This window comes from Netta rufina (assembly GCF_964035555.1).
Source record: "Netta rufina genome assembly, chromosome: 3".
Taxonomy (NCBI): domain Eukaryota; kingdom Metazoa; phylum Chordata; class Aves; order Anseriformes; family Anatidae; genus Netta; species Netta rufina.
Genome location: NC_140125.1, coordinates 32801667 through 32829129, shown reverse-complemented (window position 1 = coordinate 32829129; position 27463 = coordinate 32801667).

Here is a 27463-nt window from a genome sequence, read left to right as displayed (position 1 = left end):
TGTATCTTTTTACATTCTGCCACTCAGAAACATCTCTTCCATCTCTTTCCCCAACTGAATAAGCTCTTAAATATTCTAGCCATGTGAATATTCCCACCAGGTCTCTCTTCTAGTTGAGTCATAATTTTCATCTTGTTTAAGGCCTTCCAGCTCTGCCAGATAGCTCCTCATGCTTTTTCCATTAGTACAGAGACAACTAAGATGTACAGAAATGTGGTCTGTTCTCTTGCTTTTTGTTCTTCCTACGATGTTGTTCTCCTCTGTACTGTTACTCTTGTCCCTCATCCAAGTCAGCACTCATTACACTTACTTTTCTCGTTTGTTCCCAGCTATCAAGCTTGTGTCCCAAGATGTTGTTTTTCTTTCTGTGAGACAGATCCCTTTTCTTCTCAGAAATTCTACTGAGACCCTTTTGACAATTCAGCTGTGCATGAAATTATTCTGAGGATATGTCTGTCTATGTAGCTATTAAAAATGAAGGAAAGTTATATTAACCTTTCTGTATAAAATGGAGGTTTTGGCATTGATGCTGAAGGTATGTTTTTCTGTTGCATCACTTCCCACTGCTGCTTATAGTTCCCCTTGTATTGTTATTATTTCAGATATTTCCTGGGAATATTTTAATATCTTGGAATGAAGACCTGCTCTGATTGCATATCTGTGAAAGAGGGAGAGCTACTAATAACTGTTCTTTGGAGTACATATCATCACAACAGATCACTCATTCACCTGCCCACTGAGCTGTTTTCTGTAGGCTTGTTTTGCTATAATCTATAATGATTTGATTCCTTTATCCCTTTTCTTCTCTTCACAGTACTTCAAACTCCCACCTTGTGCTTAGAGGTTTTTTTCTTGACAGCTTTGATATCTGCTAGGCTCACATCATTTCATACCAACCTAAGACAGTTTAATGCTTTCACTTTTGGGATTTAGGTTCATGTAGAGTCATGGGGAAGAGTGTCCTGCTTTTTGCAGTATGACATCAATTTTTTTCCTGTATTTCTCTACCTTGTTGTTGTTGTTGTTGTTGTTGTTGTTGTTGTTGTTCTCTTTCATGGTTCAGTTCTCTTATTCTATCATAAGTGACTCTTATCATACTTTGACATGACAAATATATTCTCAAATCTCTAGCTGTATTGTATGAAGTGCTGTTGGATCAGAACAGTTGCTAACTTCTTTGAGAGCACAGTGTTTTATTATTACAATAATATGCATTTATATGGCCCAAATATTTTGTGAAGTATACAAAGTAAGAAGAATGTATTATATTGTTTTGTGACTGCAACCTAAAAATTGTTATAGTTTTTTGTTTTCTTTTAAAAAAAGCCACTTTTTCTACTGCTGAGAATAGCTTCAGGAATAAATAAAATATTTAAAATATTTAAAAAAGCATATAATAGTTTGCTGTAGATGTATTTTATCAAAGCCTAAAGCAAGTGGAGTTTTACTAGAAATGAGGAAAAAGGCTTGTTGTTACTTCAGCCTACCTAGTAAATTTCTATGCTGCAGAATTTTTTAATTTTAATTTTTACTTTTTTCCCCACTTAACCTAGGAGACTATGTGAATAATCATTTAAATCAAGCACTGACATCTGCATGTGCTTTACTTGGCTTGTTTTTAATCAACAAACTGTCAGCCTGTGATAATGCTTAAGTACACCGTTCAAGTGCCAAGAAATTGCAGGACATTTTAAGTCTTAGGTCTGGGTTGGTTAGTGAGTTAATACAAGTGCATCTAAGACGTGTGCCTCATGCCTGAACAGATACAAAGTATGCTTATTTTGGCTGATGGAAGTACGTCCTGGAATGTGTTATTCCACTTAGAACAGCTTGTTGAGAAAAGACAGGAAAAAAAAAAAAAAAAAAAGACAAATTTCTAAGTGTCAGATTTTCTAGTTTAGGAGTTACTTATCCACCAAGAATTTCAAAGTGGAATTGTACATGAAGTATGATGAGAAAATAGACTAACTACAGAAACAAAAAACAGGAAAAAAGAAAACAGGATGAGAGATTTAATGCATTGTTACTTCTCCAGTGTTACTACTACATTTGTGTGAGTTTGCTCTTAATGGCAGTGAACTCAATGGAAATACTTTACTTTTCATCTGGCACCAGCAGCTCAGTTTATCCATTCAGCTGCAGCTCTGCAAGGCAAGGTACTGTGATGTGCTTCAGAAAGGCAGAAGCCGGTATGCATTATTGAGTCTGGGTTGTTGACAGTAGCAGGAGGTAAAAACAGTTCCCGTACATGAAGAAGATGTGAATATGAAACCCTCTCATATCCATAGTTTTCCTTTCTTGTAACGTTTTAATTCTTTTTCTTTCCTTTTCTACCTCTTTCTGCCCAAGTACAAGGAATCAGCAGGGCTTAGGAGAGTAACCCTCAGCATTGCTTCTCCAGTCCTTCCAGTGAGAAAAAGCAAAGCTCAGTGGAATGAGTGGCTGGTGTCATCCCCATCATTTCTGATCATCATAGAAGCAGCAGAATTGTTAAAAAGTCTGCTAGCATCACTTGCATTAGCAAGGCTCTGGAGAAAACTTCATCTCTCAGCAGATTACAAGCAAGGTGATTGGTCTTCAATGAAGAACTGTCTTAATTTTGTGCTAGGTCTCAGATGCTTGATCAGCTGGGAAATGAAGAGTGTGAGTAGCAACAATTGGAGGGTCAGACTGATACCATTACCTTCAGAAATTCTTGCACCTGTTGAAGAAACGGTCATCTGAGAAATAAGGGACAAATAAAAATGCTGCTTTGTAGTGCTCTTCATTTAGGTTTTAAGAAAAAGACTGAGCTCAGTAAGAAATCCATTCTCATGGAGAGTTTTAAGTATGTGAATGTGATGCTGTATTGATAGGCACACATATGCAAACACTATGTATTAGATGCAGAAAGTGAAAAGGTGATAAAGACACATTTCCTATTTAGAGAATAAAAATATTTTAAAATTTATTTTCTTTTAATCACAGTGCATGACTGAACAGGTTCCTTTTTTGTCCCCATGTCCTTGATGTTAAAGACCCAGGATGCTGGGTTAGGTATGGCAATTCTTTTGTTCTCAAGAGATTGCTCTGCTGGGGATACTGCTGTTTGACTGCATTCAGAGAGGGGTTTGAGCTGAGCTGAGCTGATAAAGAAGGAAAACTGGCATAAGGCATACAGTAACTCATTCTGATGAGGATTTGGCATGGCATTTAAGGGAAACCAATTATGATTTATGTCAATACAGCACAGATAATTTCCTATTGATTGACTGCCAGATCCTTGATAAAATAATGAGTTAGGCCTGATGCCAGTCATTCTTGGGCACTGTCAGACCAGTGTTTCTATTTCACATGCCCTTGAGAAGGCTTCTTGAAAATTTTTAAGTAATGTGAGTTTATAAATTCTCTTCAACTATGCATATTCAAGTAAACACAAGCAATGATTCCCTGAAGTGTTGGGTTTTGTTTGTTTATTTTATTTATTTATTTATTTAATTATTTTTTTAAATACATGCTCCTATCTAGGCATTTAGCTACAGGTCTGGTGGAAGTGAGTTTTGCATTCGTTACTTAAAAAAAAACAACCAAAGAATTTGCTCTGTTTGCTAAGGATTCATTTTAGGAGATTAGTGCATGCTCTGATTCAAAGTAGTTTTCAGAGAAAAATAGCTTGCATGTTAAATCTTGTTATCTGGAAGTGTATGGTGCATCTTGAGGACAAACTGATGTGAAGACAATCACCAATACTTTCATGTGAGAATCACATATAAACTTTCTCCTGGCAAGCCCTTACCAGTGCCGGCCTCTGTGTAGGGGTTATCGAAAAGAGACAGAAGTGAATGTTTCTACCCCAATGACAAGGAGCTTGGGGCTGGCTCTTGGCTGGACTACTCCTATGGTGGGATGGGAACAGAGTTAGAGCTGGTGTATCTCCAGAGTTGTGAAGACAGCAGCTTCTGGAGGGGACAGGAACTTCTGGAGGGAACCAGGAGAGGTCGCTGTCCTGAGCACCTAGCTTCTCCCTGGAAAGCACCTGTAGTTGCTCTAGCTTTCTGCTATCAAGCCATAGGCATTTGATGTAAGCAGTACAGCCTACTCCTGTTAGTCTTATGCCTATGCCCCATTACATCCACATACATTTCCATAAACGCTGCATATCTAACTATATAGAGAGCTCTGCAAGCTTGTGATTATTGCTTTCCAGAGCAGAAAGTAGCTCAAAGGTAAATCCTAGAAACTCTGTTTAAAGAGTTTCCTCCACCTCCCCTCTAGAGAGAAACATAAAGCAGTTTGGTGGTGTTCATGTGGAGGCTCACAGCCTCCAGGGACTTTAGGTAGGAACACAAAAGAAACAAAGCGTAGGGATGGTAAAGAAGGTATGCGATTCAAAGGGGAAAGAAAAGCATAGGGAAGGCATAGGGAAGCCATTATTTGTAGGACTGAAACAACCCTCACCTAGTCTGGCATTCGTTAGGGGATGGATAAAGTGAAACAGCTTAAGCAGGTAGTGAAAGATTAAATACAGGGTAGGTGATGTGCATGTGAAATCTTTAAATGTTCTTGTAGTTTTAATTCTTCTTCTAATGCCCATGCAGGTAAACCCATCCTTTATTATAGCTGGAAAAAATGCTCAGACCCTATTTAAGAGTAAATGAGTTATGGAAGATTTATTTATTTATTTATTTATTTATTTATTTTTTTGGGGGGGGGGAGTTGGACCTTGAAAAAGCTCCAATTTTAGTGATACAGGCCTAAAAAAACTGCTCACCTCATGGCTGTCAGAGAAAGGAACGGGAGGATCCCTACAACATAGCTCACTCCTGCATGCCTTTCCTTACGTATGCTGGAGCAGAGCCAAGCAGTTTCCACAGGTGCCTCAGCTCCAACCAGACTTCTACATGATACATATCCCAGCTGCCCTTCCTGCAGGCCCTGGCACTAAGGGTGAGAACTGGCTACATTAACTTCAGCAAGAATAAGGTTTAGTCCTAAGGCAGCTTTAATGTTTGCCAGAATTTTAGCCATTAGCAGTCTGAATCCTTGTGAAGCTGGATTCAGTTTCAGTACTTCAGCTGGTGCACTGTGAGCCTGCAAATTCACATAGAAATCATCAGAGTAGCAATTTCTTCTTTGGTACATAAAGCAATGAAGAAGGGTCAGAAAGACTAATAAATGGGGTATAATACACTCCTCTCTGTGTACAGAGATTTCTCAGAGATCACCCTTCCTCACCCAGGCAGCATTTCGTATGTGTTCAGTGTCATTCAAGCAAACACGCTAGGTGCTCCCTTTGCATGACAATTTTTCTGGTGAGAACTAAGGCATATTGATTTTTTACGTCATTGCGGTTTCCACAAAGGTTATGACAGTTAATGTTCAGTTTTAGCTGCTTGTTTCTGTGTGGGGTACAAACACAATGTGGCCCTGCAAAATAGGCTATATAGGCTCTCTTTATTGTGCCTCAGCAGATGTAAACAAAAATTGTTACTCAAAATTGTCCAAGCACAAACAGTTTGAAATAAAAAACAAATAAATAAACAGTCAATTCCATTAGACTAATTTCCGTACACAGATTGTACCAGTGCTCTAGAACTAGAAATTCATCCCTCTGTCCCTGATCTCATTTAAGCAATCCTATGGGAACACCTCGAGCAAGTCGACAGGCTTTATTGCATGCTTTGCAGGCCAGCACATTTGGTTTCTGGAAGAACATGGAACACACTGGTTTCCTTCAGTGAATGGTCTTTCAGCAAGAACTCACTTTCACCAAGTCACCCAGTGTCTTAACTGAGGCACTACTCCCTCGAAGGTTGTAGTACATCTGTTTTTGCAAACCACAGGAAGGGAGGAGGTTTTGGAAGTGCCATAAATAATTCTGTGGATTAAATGCAACAGGTCAACCAAAGTGTGCTGTAACGAATGCACCTTTCTTGGGAGATACCTGGTGGGTAGATTGCAGAGGCAGAACAAAGTGAAATTATTCAGCCATGCAGCCTCAAAAATGCAATACACAACATGCAGGAGTACAGCAAATGCAGTAGAATAGGTTGAGATAGCTACTCACACGTACAGTGAGTCTATTACTAAGAGAAGAGGTCTCTTTTAGAGAGATATTTCTGCACAAGGGCAAATTCACTGGTTCTAGTGCTCCTTCTGGAAAGAGGAGTTTGAATTGCTCTGCATTGGTGCAAGGTCCACTAAAGCCTGAAAACCATCAGGGGAAGGTGAAGCTGCTTGGACACAGTTCTAACTGTGGCTGGGATACTTCTGGCTCAAAAATTCAGAAAGTGAAAGACAATTACCCAGTACCTCCTTTCTCTCTCAGGTGCAGCAGAGGATCAAGCTCAATTACCTCAACTGGTGTCATGCGGGCATAGAAATTCTGGAAATTGGCATCAAAAAATGGTGGACATATGCCTGTTTTCCATTTTTAAATTTTAAATATTTCATAAAGAAGCATTTCTGTATTATTTTTTTTTTTCCCCACTAACACTGTATGTTAAGCAACAGCCTCATTTTATCCAAGTGCACTGCGTAGGTGCTCTGGGACTGTTTAGGCAGTCTAGTTTGAAAGCCAAGCAGGTTGTGAGATGGCCAATTTTCTCCCATTGCAATAGAGTGAACATCAAGCTCAGTTTTCTATTGCCAATTCATACAGGAAGAATTACAATTCACTAAATGGATGAATAGCCAGCTCATTACAAAGTAGTTATTCCATAATTTTGTTCAGATTGACAGCAAAATCCATTCAAGGGATCCAGCTGATGGCATCCCTGTATAAAAGCATCTGTACCACCACAAGCTCTTTGTTTGGATTAGTTACCAGAGTATTTGAAAGTTGAGCTATTAGATTTCTGTATTCTTTTTGAAGATAAATTTAGATAATGTTAAAATGTCTTGAAACTATATTCTTTCATAAGTCCTACAGCAGCAAAACTATAGAAAATTCTTGTGTCCTAACAGGAGTCTGTGCATAAGTGTAGTACATTACTTTTTCCTTATGATATGTTATAAATTTCAAAAGTATGGTTAATTTTCACATTGTCCATATTCTTCAAAGCAGTGAGTAAATCAGAGCCATTTGCTGAGGCAATCGGCTCTGGGGCAGACGTGTTATGCAGCGGAGCAGGGGACCGAGGCGGGCAGGGCTTTTTGTCCGGCATCGAGGCCACTCGGGGGAGCCGCCGGGACCCGGCTGTCCTCGCGAGGGAGGCTGACGAGGCGCAGGCGGAGCCAGCAGCGCCCCCTCCCAGGCTGTTTAAAAGTTGCCCCTAGGGAGCGCGAGCGACCAGGAGCGTGGCAAACAGGACGGGCAAACAGGGCGTGGCACGTCGAAGGGCGTGGCGTGGCAGTTTGCGCGGCAGATCGCGCGGGCAGGGCGAGCGGGGGGCCCATCGTCGCTCTGTTGCAGCTGCCTCTCCCTTCGGTGCTTGTAACCTGCTTGCGTAGAACCTGACCATGGTACCAACCAGGCAGAAAACCGTGGACTCCGCATCTCGTGCGGCATCTCCAGCCACGGTCACCAGTGTGGCTACTCAGACGGAGGGCTCGGGGAAACACGCAGCCGTCCAGGTCCTGGGCTGCAGAGTGTGCCCCAGCCTTCTGTCGGTCTCCGACAGCAGTGGTGGGTATGCCTGTGGGAGGTGTGCCCAGGTTGAAGAACTGCTCAGCCAGGTAGCGGAGCTCCGGGAGGAGGTGAACAGGCTCAGGAGCATCAGGGAATCAGAGAGGGAAATTGACTGGTGGAGGTGCACTCTACCCTCTCTGAGGCAGGCTCACGAGCCTGCCACAGCACAGGCGTCTCCTGTTATGCAGAAGACGGAGGTTCCCTCCTCCTGCCAGGCAGCGGGAGGAGACCTAGATCAAGGGGGGGAATGGAGGCAGGTGCCTACTCGGGGTGGTAGGCGAGCCCTCTCTCTGCCCACCTCACCTTCTCATCTACCCTTAAATAATCGATATGAAGGACTAGAACAAGACAATCTAAATGACAAAGTAGATAAAAACCCATCCCAGTTGGAGGGGGCACCGAAGACAAGGCGACCTACACGTCGCATTGCCACATCATCCTTCAAAAAAGAAAGAAGGGCTATTGTTATGGGGGCCTCCCTTCTGAAAGGGACAGAGGGACCGATATGCCAACCGGACCCAACCCGCAGAGAAGTCTGTTGCCTCCCTGGGGCTCGGGTGAGAGACTTTGCCAAGAAAGTCAAGCGCCTGGTACGGCCCACTGACTACTACCCGCTACTGGTCTTTCAGGCTGGTAGCGATGAAGTAGCAACGAGAAGTCCGAAGGCGATCAAAAGAGACTTTAGGGATTTGGGGCGACTACTTAGAGGATCAGGGACGCAGGTTGTGTTTGCCTCTGTCCTTCCGATAGGGGGGATCGAAGCTGAAAGGCGTGCTGTTCACATAAACTCGTGGCTTCGAGACTGGTGTGACCGGCAGAATTTTGGGTTCTTTGATCACGGGAAGGTCTATGCTACACTGGGCCTGATGGCACCAGATGGGATGCGCCTCTCTCGGAGAGGGGTAAGGATCTTTGGTCAGGAGTTGGCAGGGCTGATAGATAGGGCTTTAAACTAGAGTCGAAGGTGGAAGGGGCTAAAACCAGGCGCACCGGTGAAGACCTAAGGGATGGTACGCTAGAATCAGAGGGGCTGTGTGCCAGTGAGGTCCTTCGGTCAGATCCACAAGGTGCTGAGTGTAAGGAGACGCACCTGAAGTGCTTCTACACGAACGCACGCAGTATGAGGAATAAAATGGATGAGCTAGAAGTCCTGGCCCAGTCCCGCAACTACGACATCATCGGCATAAGCGAAACCTGGTGGGATGAGTCCTGTGACTGGGGTGTTGCGATAGATGGTTACAGGCTCTTCAGGAGGGACAGGCAGGGTAGGCGAGGTGGTGGGGTGGCGATGTATGTGAAGCAGGGGCTGGACTGTGTGGAACTTCAGGTCGGCAATGGCAAAGTTGAGAGCCTCTGGGTAAGGATCAAGGGACGAACGAATAAAGGGGATGTCGTCGTGGGAGTCTATTACAGACCGCCTGGCCAGGACGATAGCGCTGATAAATTATTCTTTACAGAACTAAGAGAGGCCTCGAGATTAACTCCCCTTGTCCTTATGGGGGACTTCAACTTGCCGGACATTAACTGGGAGTGCCACACGGCTGACACGAGCAAGTCCAGGAGGTTCATGAAGCACCTAGATGACAACTTCTTGGTGCAGGTGCTAACGGAGCCAACTAGGAAAGGTGCCTTCCTAGACCTGTTGCTAGAAAACAGAGAGGGTCTGGTGGGAGATGTGGTGATTGGTGGCCGCCTCGGTCATAGCGACCATGAAGTGGTTGAGTTCAAAATTTATGGTGACAGAAGGAAAAGTGCCACCAAAACCTCATCCCTAGATATGGGGAAAGCGGACTTCAGGCTGCTCAGGGAACTAGTCAGCAAGGTCCCCTGGGAAACTGCTCTTGAAGGCCTCGATGTCCACCAGTGCTGGTCATTCTTTAAGCGATGCCTCCTAGAAGCACAAGATCAGGCAATTCCTAAATATCGCAAGTCAGGCAGGCGGGGCAGGAGGCCGGCGTGGCTGACCAGGAACATTCTAATGGAGATTAGGCGGAAACAGAGAGTGTTTCGCTACTGGAAGGAGGGCCAGGTGTCATGGAAAGAATACAGGGATGCTGTTCGTGTTTGTAGGGAGAAAGTTCGAGTGGCCAAAGCACACCTAGAGTTGAAGCTGGCTGTGTCTGTGAGAGAAAATAAAAAGGGTTTTTTTAGATATGTGAACGGAAAAAGTAGAACTAAAGAATACATAGGGCCGCTCCTTGATAGGGAAGGTCTCCTCACAGACAATGACATAGGCAAAGCAGAGACGCTTAACGCCTTCTTTGCCTCTGTCTTCAATGCCGATGATGGGCTTCGGGACCCAGGGTGCCCTGAGCTGCAGGACCGGGATGGTGGGGATGACAAACTCCCAACTGACCCTGAACGTGTGCGGGATTTGCTACTCCACCTGGATCCCTACAAGTCCATGGGTCCGGATGGGATTCATCCCCGGGTGCTGAAAGAGCTGGCGGATGTCATAGCGGAATCTCTCTCAACGATTTTTCAACGATCCTGGGAATTTGGAGAGGTCCCGGTAGACTGGAAGCTGGCAAATGTTGTGCAGATTTTCAAGAAGGGTCAGAAAGAAGATCCTAGCAATTACAGGCCTGTCAGTCTCACGTCAGTGCATGGTAAAATCATGGAGAAGATGGTTCTCGAACTTATTGAGGCGCACCTGGGAGACAAAGCAGTCATTGGTCCCAGCCAGCATGGGTTTGTGAAGGGTAGGTCCTGCCTAACTAACCTGATTTCCTTTTATGATAAGATCACCCGTATGGTGGACCAAGGGAAACCAGCTGATGTGATTTTTTTGGACTTCAGCAAGGCTGTTGACACGGTTTCCCATAGGATCCTACTGGACAAAATGTCCACCATACAGCTAAATAAAAACATCATACGATGGGTGAGCAATTGGCTAACGGGCAGGGCCCAAAGGGTTATGGTAAATGGGGCTGCGTCAGGCTGGCGGGCGGTCACCAGTGGGGTCCCTCAAGGCTCCATTTTAGGGCCGGTACTTTTCAATATTTTTATAAACGATCTGGATGCAGGAATAGAAGGTATTTTGAGCAAGTTTGCTGATGACACCAAACTTGGAGGAGTTGTTGACTCGAATGAGGGTGTAAAGGCCTTGCAGAGGGATCTGGATAGGTTGGAGAGCTGGGCGATCACCAACCGCATGAAGTTCAATAAGAGCAAGTGCCGGGTCCTGCACCTGGGACGGGGAAACCCTGGCTGCACGTACAGACTGGGCGATGAGATGCTAGAGAGCAGCCTAGAAGAGAGGGATCTGGGGGTCGTGGTAGACAGCAAGTTGAATATGAGCCAGCAGTGTGCCCTGGCAGCCAGGAGGGCCAACCGTGTCCTGGGGTGCATCAAGCACGGCATCGCTAGTAGGTCAAGGGAGGTGATTGTCCCGCTCTACTCTGCGCTGGTGCAGCCTCACCTCGAGTACTGTGTGCAGTTCTGGGCACCGCAGTATAAAAAGGACATGAAACTGTTGGAAAGTGTCCAGAGGAGGGCTACGAAGATGGTGAAAGGCCTGGAGGGGAAGACGTACGAAGAACGGTTGAGGTCACTGGGCCTGTTCAGCCTGGAGAAGAGGAGGCTGAGGGGAGACCTCATCACAGTCTACAACTTCCTTGTAAGGGGGTGTCAAGAGGCAGGAGACCTTTTCTCCATTAACACAAGTGACAGGACCCGCGGGAACGGGGTTAAGCTGAGGCAGGGGAAATTTAGGCTTGACATCAGGAGGGGGTTCTTCACAGAGAGGGTGGTTGCACACTGGAACAGGCTCCTCAGGGAAGTGGTCACTGCACCGAGCCTGTCTGAATTTAAGAAGAGATTGGACTGTGCACTTAGTCACATGGTCTGAACTTTTGGGTAGACCTGTGCGGTGTCAAGAGTTGGACTTGATGATCCTTAAGGGTCCCTTCCAACTCAGGATATTCTATGATTCTATGATTCTACGAAATTTCAAAAGTATGGTTAATTTTCACATTGTCCATATTCTTCAAAGCAGTGAGTAAATCACTATCATAAATCATTGTCTAGTGTATCACATGTTAGATTTTAGGTTAAACAGTAAATATTAACTGCCCCACCACTCTGGTCTTTGTTCTGTTTACCAGGATCACCTGGATATCTGAAAAACTGATTTCTTTGCTTTTTTTTTTTTTTTTTTTTTTTTTTTAATTATTATTTTCTGTATTTAAGAACCAAGAAACTTTTGTACTAATATAAAACAAACAAGAAAACATGCTGTTTCACATTTTTGCCCTTCCTTATTCATTACAGGATACACACTACATGTTCTTGCTATCCATTACATGCTTAGCTCGCCCTTATTGACAGACGTTTTATTTGTTTCAGTTGTCTAAAAAAGCTTGTACAAAGTTTTTTTTGTTTGCTTGTTTGTTTTTCCTCCCACATACTTAAAGCTGATGGGGGAGTGGATATTCTAGGCACCTCTCTTTGCTCAAGTGGAGCAGATATGATTTTTTCAGTTCCAGTGGATTTTGCCACTTAAGCTGTTGCCAGTTGTGGTTTTAATGCTGGAAGTTCTTAATGTAGCCATGGAGCTGAGGGACACCACACTTGAACTTTGCAGCTGCTTGGACACATGGACAGGACAAACTCTGAACAAGGAGATGAGAATGATACTTAAAATTGCAAATAAGAATAAATGTTGGAGAAGGAGAAGTTTCTTTTCTGGTCATTGCAAGATCATTGCCAATTGTAGATTCTCTTATATTTTGCAGAGCCTATTTTTTAAAATTCCAGACAATGCAACTCTTATCTCATCCCTAGGGAAGCTATTCCACACAATACTACATCTCACCACCTGGAAGTTTTTTCCTGATATTCTCTCCTATTTTTTCCTTTGTTAATACCTTTCACATCATAATCACCTATCAATTCACTTTGACTACTACATCTTCTCTGCAGACTATTTGCATCATCAGAATAAACTGAGCAATTATCCTTCTAGTATGGAATTCTATAGGATGAAATTACCACACTCCCTGGCAAATATATAATTATGTGTCCTATTCAGCACAACTGATTTGAAATACAGCTTTGGCACAACTGAAGAAAATCACCCTGCCATTAAGTTATACAGAACTTTGCCACAAGGTCCAGACCTGCCGTGCCATGCTCTTTTTTATGTACATATTAACTTACACTATATATATTTTTTTTTTTACCTTAGAAGAAAACTGTATTTCAGCTCCTGCTTTTAGGACCCAATATTCCATCTAAAACTCCTTTATCCACCTTCTTTTTAGTAGTATATTATGAGCTGATATGCATCAGCAGTCAACATTTATCAAGTGGAGATACCAGTTGGTTCTCCATGGGCTGTAAGGATTGATAATTGTTGTGCGCTTCTGATATTCATTGCTTAAGATCTTGGTTAAAAATGCCTTTTATCAAAGTATTTCTTAGCTGGTACATTTCTATGGGCGTGTATGGCTAAGCACTGCAGGCTGTTTTAACCACATATAATGCAAACTGCTCTCAATTACCTGCTTACTGGCAGTTACTGGCAGCATTTTGACGTGCATTTCCCTTGAAACTAGGACACCTGAAGAAGGTTTTTCTTCACAGGACATACTGCTACATGGACTGCCATATTAACATCAACAGAAACTGAATCCTTGAACCAGCTAGAGCTGAATACAAAGGTGCAATATGAGCATTACTGTGGGTTCAGCCCATGGAGAACCAACTGGTATCTCCACTTGATGAATGTTGACTGCTGATGCATATCAGCTCATAATATACTACTAAAAAGAAGGTGGATAAAGGAGTTTTAGATGGAATATTTTGATAAATCAGTTAAGGACCTGGGATGTTTAATCAATAAAATTAGCCAGAACTTAATTGACAACCAGTAGTGCCCATTGCCAGGAAAGTAAGTGGAAATAGACTGGTAAAAATGAAAATGACCCAGAAAATGGATGAGCGTAACATGTGAATCAATTTTTTCGAGACTTTGAATGAGAAGAACAGAAAGAAGAGAAAGTTGGTTATTTTGCCTTGGCTGGAGTCCCAAGGAATGGGATGAACAGATTTGCAAGGGAACATTATCATTTACCTTCAAGACATGAGATATGGCAGAAGTACACAGTATTTTAGCAAATTGGATGGTTCTGCTGCATTTTGGCAAAGTCATCTGGACACAATGAATGCAAAGATGTGCACATTTCATGTATCCTTTTGGGAGCTATGTCTTCCACCAGTGCTCAGAAACAGTATGGCAGAAGGGCATGCCAGTGTTTGCAAGCTGTATTCTGAGCTCCTTGCTGCTGACCAACATCAGAGTAAGAAATAAAGGAGTGAAACAGGTCTTTGAGGATAAGACAAAAGAGAGTAATATACCTGCCTTACTCATATTTGTTGGGTTTATTAAGTTTTAAAATGCTTTTTATGTTCTTTTTATGTTCTGTGATTCTTTTTATCAGGTAAGTTCTGCACACACAAAACTTTCAATAGTGTAAATCAATCATGCTTTTATAGGAGAACAGTTTTGCCCCTCTAATACAGCAGTATATGTATATATTTATATATATTATTTTTTTTATTTTTTTCTCTTTGAAGTATTACAGAGACTTTCACAGGTGCAAATCAGGAGCAACTCCACCATGTGTGCTATGTGTACAAATTAACATCATTGTGCTTAGAACTGGAATTTGACATTCTGTTTTGATTTGGAAATTGACTGGAGTCATGACTTAGGAGCTGTTTTTCGAAATGCCTTGAAGTAAACAAGAAGAATGCCAAACAAGAAGAATGCCTGTTCTGAAACAAGGACTGTTATACCTGAGAGAAATGATGATGTTTTAAGAAAATAAATGGGAGGCTAGAAAATAACATGTTAAAAATGTCCAGTCCTACAAGCAAAATTGCAGCATGTTAAAATGCAGCAAAGTTAAAATATTCAGTACATTTATCCACAAACTTGACTGAGACACAAAATAGACAAAAGTTATTATGAAAAATGATAGACTGACAGTGGACTGAAGCACTTTTAAGGAAAACAAACAAACAAAAAAACAAAAAACACACAAAAACACGCACACAAAATAACAACAACAAAAACAACAAACAAACAAACAAAAAATCACTATGATATTTACCATGGTACCAAATACTTGATATTCTAGTGTTAGGTTACCAATAGGATTGTTAACGTGTCTCACAGGGTGACTCAGGAGGATTTTGACCGCAACTGAATGGTAAAGAGGAGAGATTTTTTATTTGAGAATATTGAATTTTGACACATTACCTCATGGATCTGCACATCATTGCAACAGAGCTGTGTTCTCTGAATATTGTCTCAAAAAAAGTAGCTGAGATTAGTGAATCTGTAGCATACTATGCCTGACTGGTATATAAATGGTGTTTCTTGCCTGGATGATTTCTACAGGTAGTTTCACATTTTGTCACAATCTCTTGGCTGTGGCTGAAGAGGGAATGGACAGTCTGCCCCACAGGTGCTTGAGCTGTCACACAGCTCTGACTGTTCCACAGCTCTCTGTTCCCAGGTCCTAGCAATGTAACTGCAGGGATTGAAAATATTCAAGGAAATCTTGGCCCTTTTGACATATTGCACAGTGGGAAGAAGGTAAGAAAAGCAGGGCAGGAAAAGGAAAACTTACCGCCGCATATTTTATCCTGTAGTTTTGTTTCTAAAGGATCCCCCATAAATCAGAGAGCATCATGGCTAAAGCAGGGAACACCGGATATACATTCAGTTCTGTTATACAGCTGTCCATCTCAAACCAACCCTGGATCCATAGACAAGCAGTGCAAAAATGGCATATGGTCCTGTAGCCATGCTATTGCCTCTGATGGGGGCTGCACTGACCACTGTGTCCGTTCCTCATATTGTCTATGAGTGTATGGCTTGACTTATTCACCCTGGCCATCCAGCCCTTCCTCCAGCCTTCACAGCCTTTTCTTATTCTGGGCTTAATTCTCCAGAGGAAATTCTTGTTCCTGAAGCATGCTGCTGAGCGTAGGTAGATACTTAGGTAGGTACTTAGTAGGGTGAGACTCTTCAGCATTGCTCATATGCTTTGCACATTGTCATCGTTACTCGCTATTAATAGTTGGTGAGCAGAACCCTTGATAGGCCTTACTTGTGCTAATACTTGAATAACTCTGTTTTCTCAGTGCCAAATAAAGCTACAGAAAGGGAAAAAAGCATAATCAAGTTAGGAAAAAACCCAAAACAAAACAAAAACAAACAAACAAACAACAACAACAAGAAAAAAAAAATTGCTCATGTAGAACGATGATCCCCTTGTGCAGTCTTTTGACTTTTTTCTCAAATTAAGAAGCTGTAGGGGAACCTGCACAAGGAAAACAAACATATTCCCCAGCAAATGTCTTTCTTCAGAAGGGATGCAAATTTGATTACAAGCATATGTGCTCACACATGTGCACGCACACACAAACACACACACAGAGTATTCCACCTGGAAAAGGAGCCAGTTGCTAATGAAGCTGCTGCTCAAAAGCCATTAATGAGAGCCAAAAGGTCACTGCTGCTTGCTAAGACCTGTAAAGAGCTTCTTTGCTGGTTGCTGCCAGGGTGAAGCTGGGCCTGGGGCACAGGGCTGCCCCAAGGCTGCCCCAGGGCTGTCCTTGTCCTGTTTCCAGTGTTGGCTTTGCAACCAGCAAGAAGGGGCAAGAAGATAAGCTCCCAGTTCAGAACCACTGGAAACAAACTCCTACAAAGGATTTTCACTACTGTACTCTTATCTCTTAACATACTCTTAACGTGGTCTTAAAATGTGAAGCTGTTGTTGAAGCTGTTGCTTGGGGAGTCTGGCCTCTTCTGCCCTGGAATTTGGGCTCTTGAGCTTGGCATTGGCAGATTCTCCCCCACCATATTGGATGAGCCAATCCAGGTTTCTTTTATAAACTTGCTTAGGGTTCTCTTAAAGATTCTCAGAAACCACTCTCCATCTGTATATGTACCATCACAGAACAAAATAAAAATAAAAATAAAAAAATGCAGAAAGAGAATAATTGCACATCATTTTCTGATACATCATAACCTTTTGCATGCTACTGAAAAGGCATATAACAGATGCTTGTTTTTGCATCATTGTCAGAGGATGTGCTGAATATGAGGGCTTTCCAGATGTAAGGGGGCTTTATGATAGAACAATGACGGCAGTTGGCTACACCAGATCTACTTAAAAAACAACAATAACAACAACAAAAAACAACCAACCAACCAAAAAAAAAAAAACCACCACTGCCTAAAAAGAAGAATGAATGCAAACAACCATCAAACCATGCCGTCAGAATATTCTGGAAGCTTGTCCTTTGTTGTCTCCTCATATCAGGTATATTTGCATTTATTCAAGACTTCTGTTCCAAGGACTGAAAAGAAAAAAAAAATAAAAAAAAATAAAAAAGAGAGAGAAAGAAGAGGAGTTCTGCCCGGTGTAAAGACTCAGCTGTTTCTCCAGTCATTCGTTGCTAGGTCAAAAACTTTTGTTTAAAATATCTGTTACTGACTATGGAAAAGCTTCCCATCACATCAAATTTGGGAAGCAGATACCCTGAAATAATTGCTACATTGCAGATATTTGCCTGCTTCCCAACTACACAAACTGCTAATGGGTAATTGGGATGCAGGCTAAGTGATAAAATCTGGTACCATTACATTGAATGACACTCCATAAAATAACATCTGTCTGTGTGTAACATAGGCTTAATTCCCAGCACACTGCCAGTCCGTAATGAGAACAGTATACTGTAAGCACTGAACATACGAAAAAAAAAAAAAGTGCAAATGGATTGCTTTTCTGATAGAATACAGGTAGGAAAAAGGCAGGCTTGTTAACTTTCTCCAGATTATAATGCATTTTTATTTTGTAAAATGCATTTATACATCCGTCTTTCTATTCCTTCACAATTCTTGGCAGGTCTGCAGCAAATATATATATGTATATGTATATATATATATATGTATATATATTCATATATGTATATATATATATACAGTATGTGTGTGTAAATATATAATATATATATTTAAATGGAGTTTGACCGGAGAATTAAATACTACTGCAACAGTCAGTGCAAATATTCCCACTGGATTTAAAGCTGGAATCAATATGAGACTGGGGCAGGCTCTGCTCTGATTTCTTTTGTAATTTTGGCCTGGATCACAATACTAGCCTTGTTGAATTTATTTATTTTTATTTTTTTTATTTTTTTTTTGCTATGTTTGTTCCTACATCCTCTTCCTAAGAATTACTTAAAGCTTCTTGATATTAAATGGGCTGCATGGAAATTAAAATAATATGTTGTGAGCAATGTATTATGGTGTATTTTTTGTTTACAGATGATGTCACTAAACTACTTGTTGTTGAACTAATCTCAGTTAAGGAAAACAGTCCCTGTTGTGTGAATTACCAGCATCTCCAAATAACTGCCTGAGACAGTATTTTCAGAGACAGTGGTTTTAGGACTCAAAGGCTGAAACTACAGAGCTGATGAACCAGTGATGAAATTTTATCTAATTTTAGATGCCTGACTGCAAGATTGTTTTCAATGTTGAAGTTTAGCCTCTGGTTTTTCTTTTTTCCTTATTTCAGTTGACATAACATAGTTTCCTAAGAATGCCAGTGCATGTCTGCATTAATAGTTATCAGTTTTTCTTCCACTGGTTATGAGGAATGACAAGAAAAGAATAATGTCTGAATATATTCCCATGTGATCTATCTTTATTTTTCTAAGCTGTAGTTCAATAATTAGTACAGTATTATCTTATCCATAGTGGAACATTATCTAATAATATGATCAGCTACAGCAAGTCCAGATAACATTTGAATATATCTATTACTGCAGTTGTATCTGCATTCACAGTTATCAAAGAGTTGTATTTTTGGCATGCATAACAGAAGATACTGACATGTGTGGAATGGTAAGGAGTACAAAATATTTTGGCACTGTATATTACTATTAGGAAAAGTTTGTTAAACTCAGCCATTATATTAATTCTGGTACCTTGTTGTAACACAAAAACCAAAACTGAAACCAAAAACAAACAAAAAAACACCAACCAAACAGCCAACCTACAGACAAGAATAAGAAAGTCTGGAAAAATGATGGGAAGAAAGATATTCTGTCACATTTTCATATTTTCTATAAGAAAAACTATAACATCTCAACAGGAACAAGGAACAAGCTTAAAGGTTTAAAGGGAGATTTTATTTTTCCCCCAAGTGTATTTCAGAAAAGTCTCATTTTTCCTGTGAAGGGCTATGAGAATTCTTATTCAGTACACTCATTTCATACAGAACATTTGACAGCCTCTGCATATATCTGTGCTGGGGAAGGTTAATGTAATTTGTCAGGCAACATGTCTTTACTCGTGGGAAATGGTTTGTAAAAACATGCGTGTTAGGCGGCAGGCTCCCAGGCTGGGCGACACAAGTGCTCCCTCTCCTTCCTCATGTGTACGTGTTATGAATCTGTCATTAACCTGGAGATGACATAGTATTTTTCTTCATGGGTTTCCTGCTCCTAAAGGTGTACCTGCATTTTAAAGGATACACTGAAATAAGGGAAGGGTGGTACTTAAGATCCACCCATGTGGGTGAGGCAGCGCTTTCTGCAGCTTTTCTGCATATCCCCCATTCTGTTTGGGGAAAAACAAGGTCTTATTTCCCTTGCCTTTATTCTCTCAAATAAATTTATATAGCAGTTTAGTAGCACTGAAGTCACAGCATGCACTTGATGATAATAGGTATGAAGAAATGAAGGCAGCAAGAGAAAGCTCTTCTGCCCTGAGATTTCCAAACTGGTCTTTAAAGTGCAAACTGATGCAGGTGATTTTTTTGTTATGCAGCCTCTAACATGGCTCAGGCATTAAATGGTGCTCAATAAAGAAAAATTTTGTACTACTTGGTTTATGAAAAGGAACATGAAGAGTGTGTAATCAACCACACACATTCAGCAGTGAATGACAGTGTCAGGGCTTTATCCCAAGCACTGGGTATGCTAGCAAGTTCTGGTATCTCTGAGTCCTCACATATTTTGAAAACATAGCTTGGGATGGTTAGTTTACAAAACTACCTCATGTTGCTGTGCAGAGACAAACAGGAAAAAATCTCCATCAGATCATATTCACATTTCAAATTGCTCTTAAAAAAAAAGTTAACATTAGTGAGTCCTCCAGTCATTCCTAACATGGTTTTGCTCTCTCTTTTGACTTGGGAAATACTGTTTGTTTTCATGTTTGTAGTTTATACAATGATATTTTATAACCCGTTTGCTTATATTACTGCTGCAGATTACTACTTTTTTTTTTTTTTTTCTCTATGGTTTAAAAAGAAACATCCCTTTATTGAAAACTGTATACTCTGCTTTTCATTTTCTTTAACTTGCTGTTTCCACCATTGTTAGTTTTTTTGGGAAAATAAAAATCATTTTATTTTATCTATTCTCAGATTGCTTATTACTGGAAGAAAAAAAAAAAAAAGAAAAAGAAGTCATTTGGATTTAAATCCAGTCATTGCTTAAACCCTAATGCTTCAGCCCAGAGAACAGATGGAGATAAATGTGAAAAGCCAAGGTGGGCCATTGTCTAGACTCAGCTACTTTTAGCACTGCAGGCATTCAAGATACTAGAGAAAACAACCAGTTTCAAAAGTGACAAGGAAGCAAGCGGCAAATTTAACAATATATCAGAAGAGAAGTGTGTGGTTGCTAGATGTGGAGTTAAATAGCTAGGCCTCCGAGAACTATTTGTCTGCAGTATAAAAGCAAGGGTTAGTGTGGCTCCGGTTAATACTCAGAATACCCGGAGGAACGAATTGTCTTTTCACAGGAGGCAGAATATCATAACTGTGAAGATATTTTCTCACGGCAGTTGGGCATAATGAGAAGGAATCCCTGGGGACCCCTGAAGCACTTCTGCAGGAGAAGGAGGAGGCAGCATGGGGCAGAGGGTAGGAAGTGTAATGTCTTACAGTATTTTTCTCCTAAGAGAGAGTGTGTGTTTCTACACGACAGAGGGGAGGTGAAGCCAGAGTTTTTGATCTTAATATGTTTTGGAAGATGCGCTGGAGTCTCAAGACACATGGGGGAACCAGAAGGGAAATAAAAGTGTGATTTAATTACTCAGAGGCTCAATGCAGAGGCTAAATTACTCTGAGGCCTGGGGACAAGTAAATGACTGAGGGCTCAGAGGTCATGCTGGTGAGTGTCATACCAGGCAGGAAGGTGGAATGATCAAGGAAGGTGGAAGGAATTTCAGTGAGGTTTTAGAAACCCTTTCTCACTTACCCCAGGGCACTAGGAAGAGCCAAGTCTCTTCATATCCTGATTGTTGGACTGTTGAGACTTGTAGCAACAGCATCAGCAGGGTCCCTGGGCATTTGGTGTTGGCACTGCTGGACAACCTGGACTGGCACCCAGATGTGCACTGTGGCTTACTTATGAGCTTCAGCCGTGGATTTAATATTCCTGAAAGTATGTGCAGAGTAATATGATATGACTTTATTGTATTCTACAGATAATCTTTGGGGAAAAGGTGATTGCTGTTTTTTATTTGTCTTGGATGGAGGAAAAAATATATTTAAAACATATTTGTGTTTTACTTTTTCATTTAGAAATGCTAGAAATGTCAACCTTGATCTTCCTTTTTTTCAGGTAACCTAGCTATGACAAGTGCAACACTGAGGGATTTTTAAACTGTATTTGAAAGAGCAGTGTATATAAAAAACTTTATATTTTCCCTAATATAAAAAAAAAGTAACCCAAAACATTTTGAAATTTGCATTTCCTACCTCAATTAAATTTCTCTTCTTCAATTCTGCTGTCATACCACAGTAACTATTCATTTTCAAGTAAAAAATGTGACTTTCAGGATAGACTGGGAATGAATTTTGAAGTAGAAGAACAAGTGAAAAAGCTTTTTTACTTCTGTTAAAGGGTTAAACACTTCCTTTCATTGGCTATAAATCAGCACAGATTTACCTTTTCCCTCTTTTGTAGTTCACCTCTAGGTGAAATTCCAAAACTTCTGCCTTAGTTAAAAAATTGTCAAGGTTTGTCAGTCATATTTTGAGATTTCTCTCTGCATCTTATTTTAGATAATACCTTTCATTTAACTTAAGGTTGGTGAACAATCTCCCTTCTTTTAAAGCAGACAGTTTTCTGCCTGCAAGGCTGGATTTGCCTTCTTGGTTATAATATTTCAACATAATTTTGCTTAGTAGGTAATTTTTTTCCATGGTGTCACATCTGTCTCTTTCCGATTGACTACGTTTTAAACTCATCACTTCTATTCTAGCTGGCATTTTTCTTGGTCATTCTCAGATTATTACTTTCTAAAATCAATTCTTAGCTAAAATCGGAGAAGCTCAGAGGCTCCTAGATTTCCCCAGCCATAACTCCTCCTTGGTAATTAATTAGGTGGAATTAATGTCCATCATTAATCAGCTTACCATAAACTCACCCTTTAACTATAGTTAGTGGAGTATCAACAGCCCCTATTTTGCCCATTAAGCAACACGGTGTCCTTAACTGACATGAAACCTCCCTGCTAGGTTCCTTTAATAGCACACTCTTCCTGCTTGGAACATGTACGTCCCTTGTTTTCTAGAGCATCGTGTGAGTGGATGCATTACAGAAGACACACTGCACCAGGGGGAAGGCAACCACTGGGTTATGGTACACAGTGAAAACAAGGCATAGAGAAAAACAGGTCTCATAGATCTGCATTTATCAAAGAGCACTCTGGGTCTGTTAACAGAGGGCCAAATGTACTAAGATAAAGAAAGCACCTGGTGTCATTTGAGCTTAAAAAAGTAGTTCTGCATGTCTGTGCAAAGCCCAAGCCTTTTCTTGACTGTGACTGGCTAAGCTGAGTGCCCAACTGCAAAAGGTGAAGTTGATCATGACTGGCAAAGCTCTATAGCTTTGGCTCCCTCAGGACATTGACAGGAACAGTCTGGAGTTAAATCTCATGTCTCTGGAGCTCCAGCCTCCTCTTCTCCTCTTCTCTTCTTCCTTCCCCCTCCACATGAGCAGACAGAGCTTCCTGGGGTGGGGGGTGGGTGTGGGGGGGGGGAAGAGAGAGCTTTCAGCTTTGCTCATCCCTTGGGAGCAGTGGCTTTGCTGTGTTTTTGCAATGGTCATGTCTGAAAATCCTGAAATAATAAAATACTGCTGGCATGGCAATACTATTTTAAATAAATTAAAGGATTGGTAAACTGGATGATGTAGCTGTCACAAAGGGCTGAGTATATCAGCATATAGGTGGGGATGGCTGTCACACATGGACACGCAAGACAGCAGACGGCTTCAGAAACACCCTGAGCAGAGCAGGTCCATCTGGCCTGTAATGCTGTCTGGGCCAGGGCCTCAGTTGTGATCAAAAGGGCACATAAACTGCTTGAAAAAACAGTCAAAAGAAAATAAAAAAAAGACAGCCCCAAAGTTAAAGAAGCTGCAGATTTCTCATCTTCACCACAGCTAAAACTCTATGTCAAAACTGTCATCTGACATACCCCAACTTATCAGTTGGTGTGTTGGGATATCTCAAGACCCTTGTCCTTTCATCACAGAGCTGAGGCACTTCTGAAATTTTTTCAGTTTGGGCAAAAGTGTAAGGAATGGTAGATTTAATAGGTGTTTGCAGATCAGGCCCCACTGTTGCTGATTAATTGTCAAAAAATTATAAACTCCTTGCAACACAGCTGAGCTGCTCTAGCCCTTGATCTCTGTCATTTTTGGTTGTCACTTTGTCTTTAAGCTCTACAAGGACAAGCTCCAAGAGACTGATTTATGCTCTTAAGGAGATTTATTTTCTTCTGAACAGTTGCACAGACTTTATCTGATTTGTTACTTCTATCAATGAGCTCAGGCACTGTTCCCTGAGGTAAACACAAACTGCATGCTGTTACAAACAAGAGTTGAGAATGTGTTACTAAAAATCCTCCAATCTTATAAGATTACAGGAGGAGGGAAACTCAAAAAGTTGCATAACTTGAGAACAGATATTAAGAGTAAGACTGGAGCCAGCATGGAAGGAAAGGATGCCAGATTTTCATCTACGAGACAGATTCCTGACAAATCCCTCACTGAGCTGGATGCTACTTCTGTGTCCAGCATGCTTCAAACACCTTTTCTACCACACTGCAAGATCGCTTTGCATTAATGGAATGAAGGACCAGTGCTGAAGGAAGTGAAGGGCTTGCTCCTGCAGCTCCATCATGCAGCATCCCAGGAAATGAGGAGAGCACTGAAGCAGGGCCCTGGTTGCAGCTGGGCAGCTGTGCCATTAAAAATAAGGTTTCTCAGCAGAGGCTCCATGTGAGCTTGAACTGAGCAACTCCAAGAGGTCAAACTTGGCCCACACTGGGCCAAACTCTGGACTCAGTACTGAGTTACATGGGCAGTGAAACAACAGACTCTGAGTTATATGCTGAGAACAGGGTTGTTTCTTTCTGAGAATCTCCATGGATGTACCTATAATCTCTATAATCTCAATAAAAGAAAATCTACTTTTTTTCTACAGGTACTGTCAGGTACTCAGGCAGAGATCTATTGTTCCTGTGGTTCCCTGTTACAGCTTGGAAATGCAGAGCAAGCTAACTTGGTAGCTGGTTACTCAGCAGATGTTGCATGGGAGCATGGGGCCTTGGGGCTGGCATTTGAGAGGTGGGGAGAGAACCTCATCAGGAATTTATTAATGTATAAAGTACTTTTTAGGATTATCTAGGATGAGAGATAATTAAGGAACTTTAGTAATGATTCTTTAAGAGTTAGGAAAATTTGGATATGGAAGACATCTCAGAAATACATGCAGCCCATTATATGGATATATGGAACCTTATTTTTCAGCTCTCAGAAGCAGAATTAATGGGGTAGAGTGGCAGTGAAAAACAGAAACTGTCATAAAAGGAAATATAGGGGTATTACCTTGCAGCCATGATACCATTTCACAGACATTTAGGTATCCATTGACCTGCACAGGAAAGCAAAATCAGTTATGGCTGGCCCAAAATGAGACTGATCTTACAACAGGCATCTGCTAGTAAATATGACGTGGACATCTCAGGTCAACTCCTGTGGCTACAACTGCCTGAATGACATGGTTGCTGGGAGCTATGAAGGGCTTCTGTGAATACCTGAAATATCTGTCTTGAGGGATGAATGTTTAAAAAAATCTTCTTCTGATCCCTCTAGGAAGTACAGTTCATAGAAAAAGCTGGACAAGGAAAAATAATTATGACATGAAGCCAAACTTCTAAGTAAGCTTGACTATTCATTTGTACAGTGAGAGTTAGATCTTCAGAAGTATTTCTTTAGACACTCACAGCCAATTTCCCTTATATTAACCAGAATTACCTGGGCAGTGCCTGTAGATTTTGATCAGTTACTTTCTAAATGCAATTTACTGGAATGCTGACTGAAACCCCTTACATACTAAATTGATTTAAGGAAATCTATGTTTTGGAAGAACAGTAATAATAGGTGCTGAGGTTCTATTAAGCATCCTTTGCTTTTGCTGCTGCAGTTATCACAGTCTTCTTGTGAAATCCTGCAGCATTGTCATCACTTTCTCAGAACCAAAAGTGTCATTTAAAACCTCTTCAGCTGCAATGAAATGACATAGTGGTCTGTCTCTATAAGGAGTCAAGTTTTTACAAAGGGTTCCTGTATTGCTACTAGTCAAAACATAGTTCTGGTAATTAGCAGTGTGTTTTGAAATGTTGCCAGAGGTGAGTCGTTCTTCCATACTAACCTGCTCTTGAGTAGGAGTGATTTTGATACTATTGTTCAGACACTGAAATAACTGTCAATAAATAGCACATTAAGCACTGTAGTGTATAGCTAAGAGAATGAAAAAAAAGCTTTTTGAAAATTACAGAATTTTGACTGATATTTCAAGGCATTCCTGGATAAATAAATTCTCTTGTCTTGAAAAATGATTGTAAGCAGGATATAGGTATATCACTTGTTAAAACAGTTTAAAATTTGCAGTAATCCATTTATTTTTAGAGAGAGTAAGGCAGCAGAAAATAACTGCTTTTGTTTAAATTAACTCCTACGTCCACATGCTGAGGCAGTATCTGCTATGTGGCAGAGTATGAAGGCTACAAAGACCTTCAGTTACATTTGTTCCTGTCATCCCTGCAAACTGACTTGCATATGAAGGAGGCAGAAGTCAGAAATATTACAGGAGAAGACCTAATGAAAAATATCATGCATTGTAAAGATTGTAGATATATGTGGGTTTAAAGTTCCCCAAGTATTTTTGGCTTTGGCATAACATTGTCTAGCTTAGCTGTGTGAGAGTGGATCAAAGGTGCAGACTTGTTAACCTCTGCTGAATTTCATTCCTCCTGTAGATTAGCTTCCTAGAGATGTCCTGAAAGATAATGGACATTTTCCTCTAACACAGATACAACATCAGAAGAGCTGTTCACAAGGACCGAGAGTTTAAATTCACAGTTTATACAAGCACATTTGAAAGAAGCAATTTATTCTGAGTGTGAAGTACAGTACCTTAGGTTAAACATTTCTCCCTTGTTATCATTACCAAATGCACATTACACTAAACAAATTATCATGCTAGACAGAAGGGGTATTTGCATCTTGTTAAGATACAAAATGAAGACAAAGAAATCACTTTTCAACATCTGTGACTCCTCCATCCTTCTTCCAGCATACATCAAAAAGTGCTTCTATTAAATTTATCATGGGCTGTTGTTTGTACTGGATGGATCAGCCATTGCCATCGTTATGCATCAATGGGGAAAGCAAAAATACGTAATACATTTTTAAAAATGCATGACAGACAATAATAATAATAATAAAAAAACTCTCAGAGAATAATTTTATATACTATCATAGTGAGATTTCTGCTCTAGAGATATATTGTAATGATACTATAGAAAGTGTATGAAGGGCTACAGGGATATTACTCCTGTTTTCTGAAATAACAGCATCCCAAGGAACCCTATACACTGTATCATGTATTGAAATTCACAGACTGCACAATGGGCTTTCTGCAGTTTGGGTAACCATCCACTTACCTGGGCATTGAGTTTGTTTGTTTGTTTGTTTGTTTTTAATGTTTATTTATAGCATTCCTCACATCTACCTGATAATGGCAGATTATCAGGCAGATCGTCAGTGGCACAACCCACTACACTCTTCGGACTTTGTTGTAAGGAAGCATTAAAGAAACTCTTTCAGGTGCATCAAGAGATAATTGACTCTTACTGGAGCTGAGAGGGATGATCCTTGGAGATGCTGAGTGCCTCTAATGCTGCTGATGCCCTTCACCTCCTGCTGAACTTAGCACAGATGAAGGGGCTCTACATACCCTTTGTAGGATTTGTACAGTTCATTGTCAGGAACTTTAAAATCATTATGTAGCTGTGGCCCAGTTGTGATTGTCACTTACGTTGTTAACACCAACCATTACAATGACTTCATGATGCTACCTCTGTGAATAATTACTTGCCAGGATAAATGAAGTTTTTCCAGGCTATTAGGAAACTGTTCTTGCAAAGGTTTTCCTTGGGAAAAAACTTTGATTATTGTGCAAGCTGTCAGTGCAATGTGGGCAGAAGGTATTTTGCACCTGAATAGAAAATAATAAATCGTAATTAGTAAAGCATCTAAATAAACAATGAATAAACATAATTAGATGTCACATGACTTATGGTGTGCTCCCACTCAAAAACTCTAATGCTGAAAACTCTATAAAATCAATGCATCTAGGCTACCTCTATAGTTTATAATCTAAGCTAATTCTATAGTTTACTTTTTTGTTTTGTTTTGTTTTTGTTCAAAATGCAACTATTTCTAATAAATCCAGAGCTC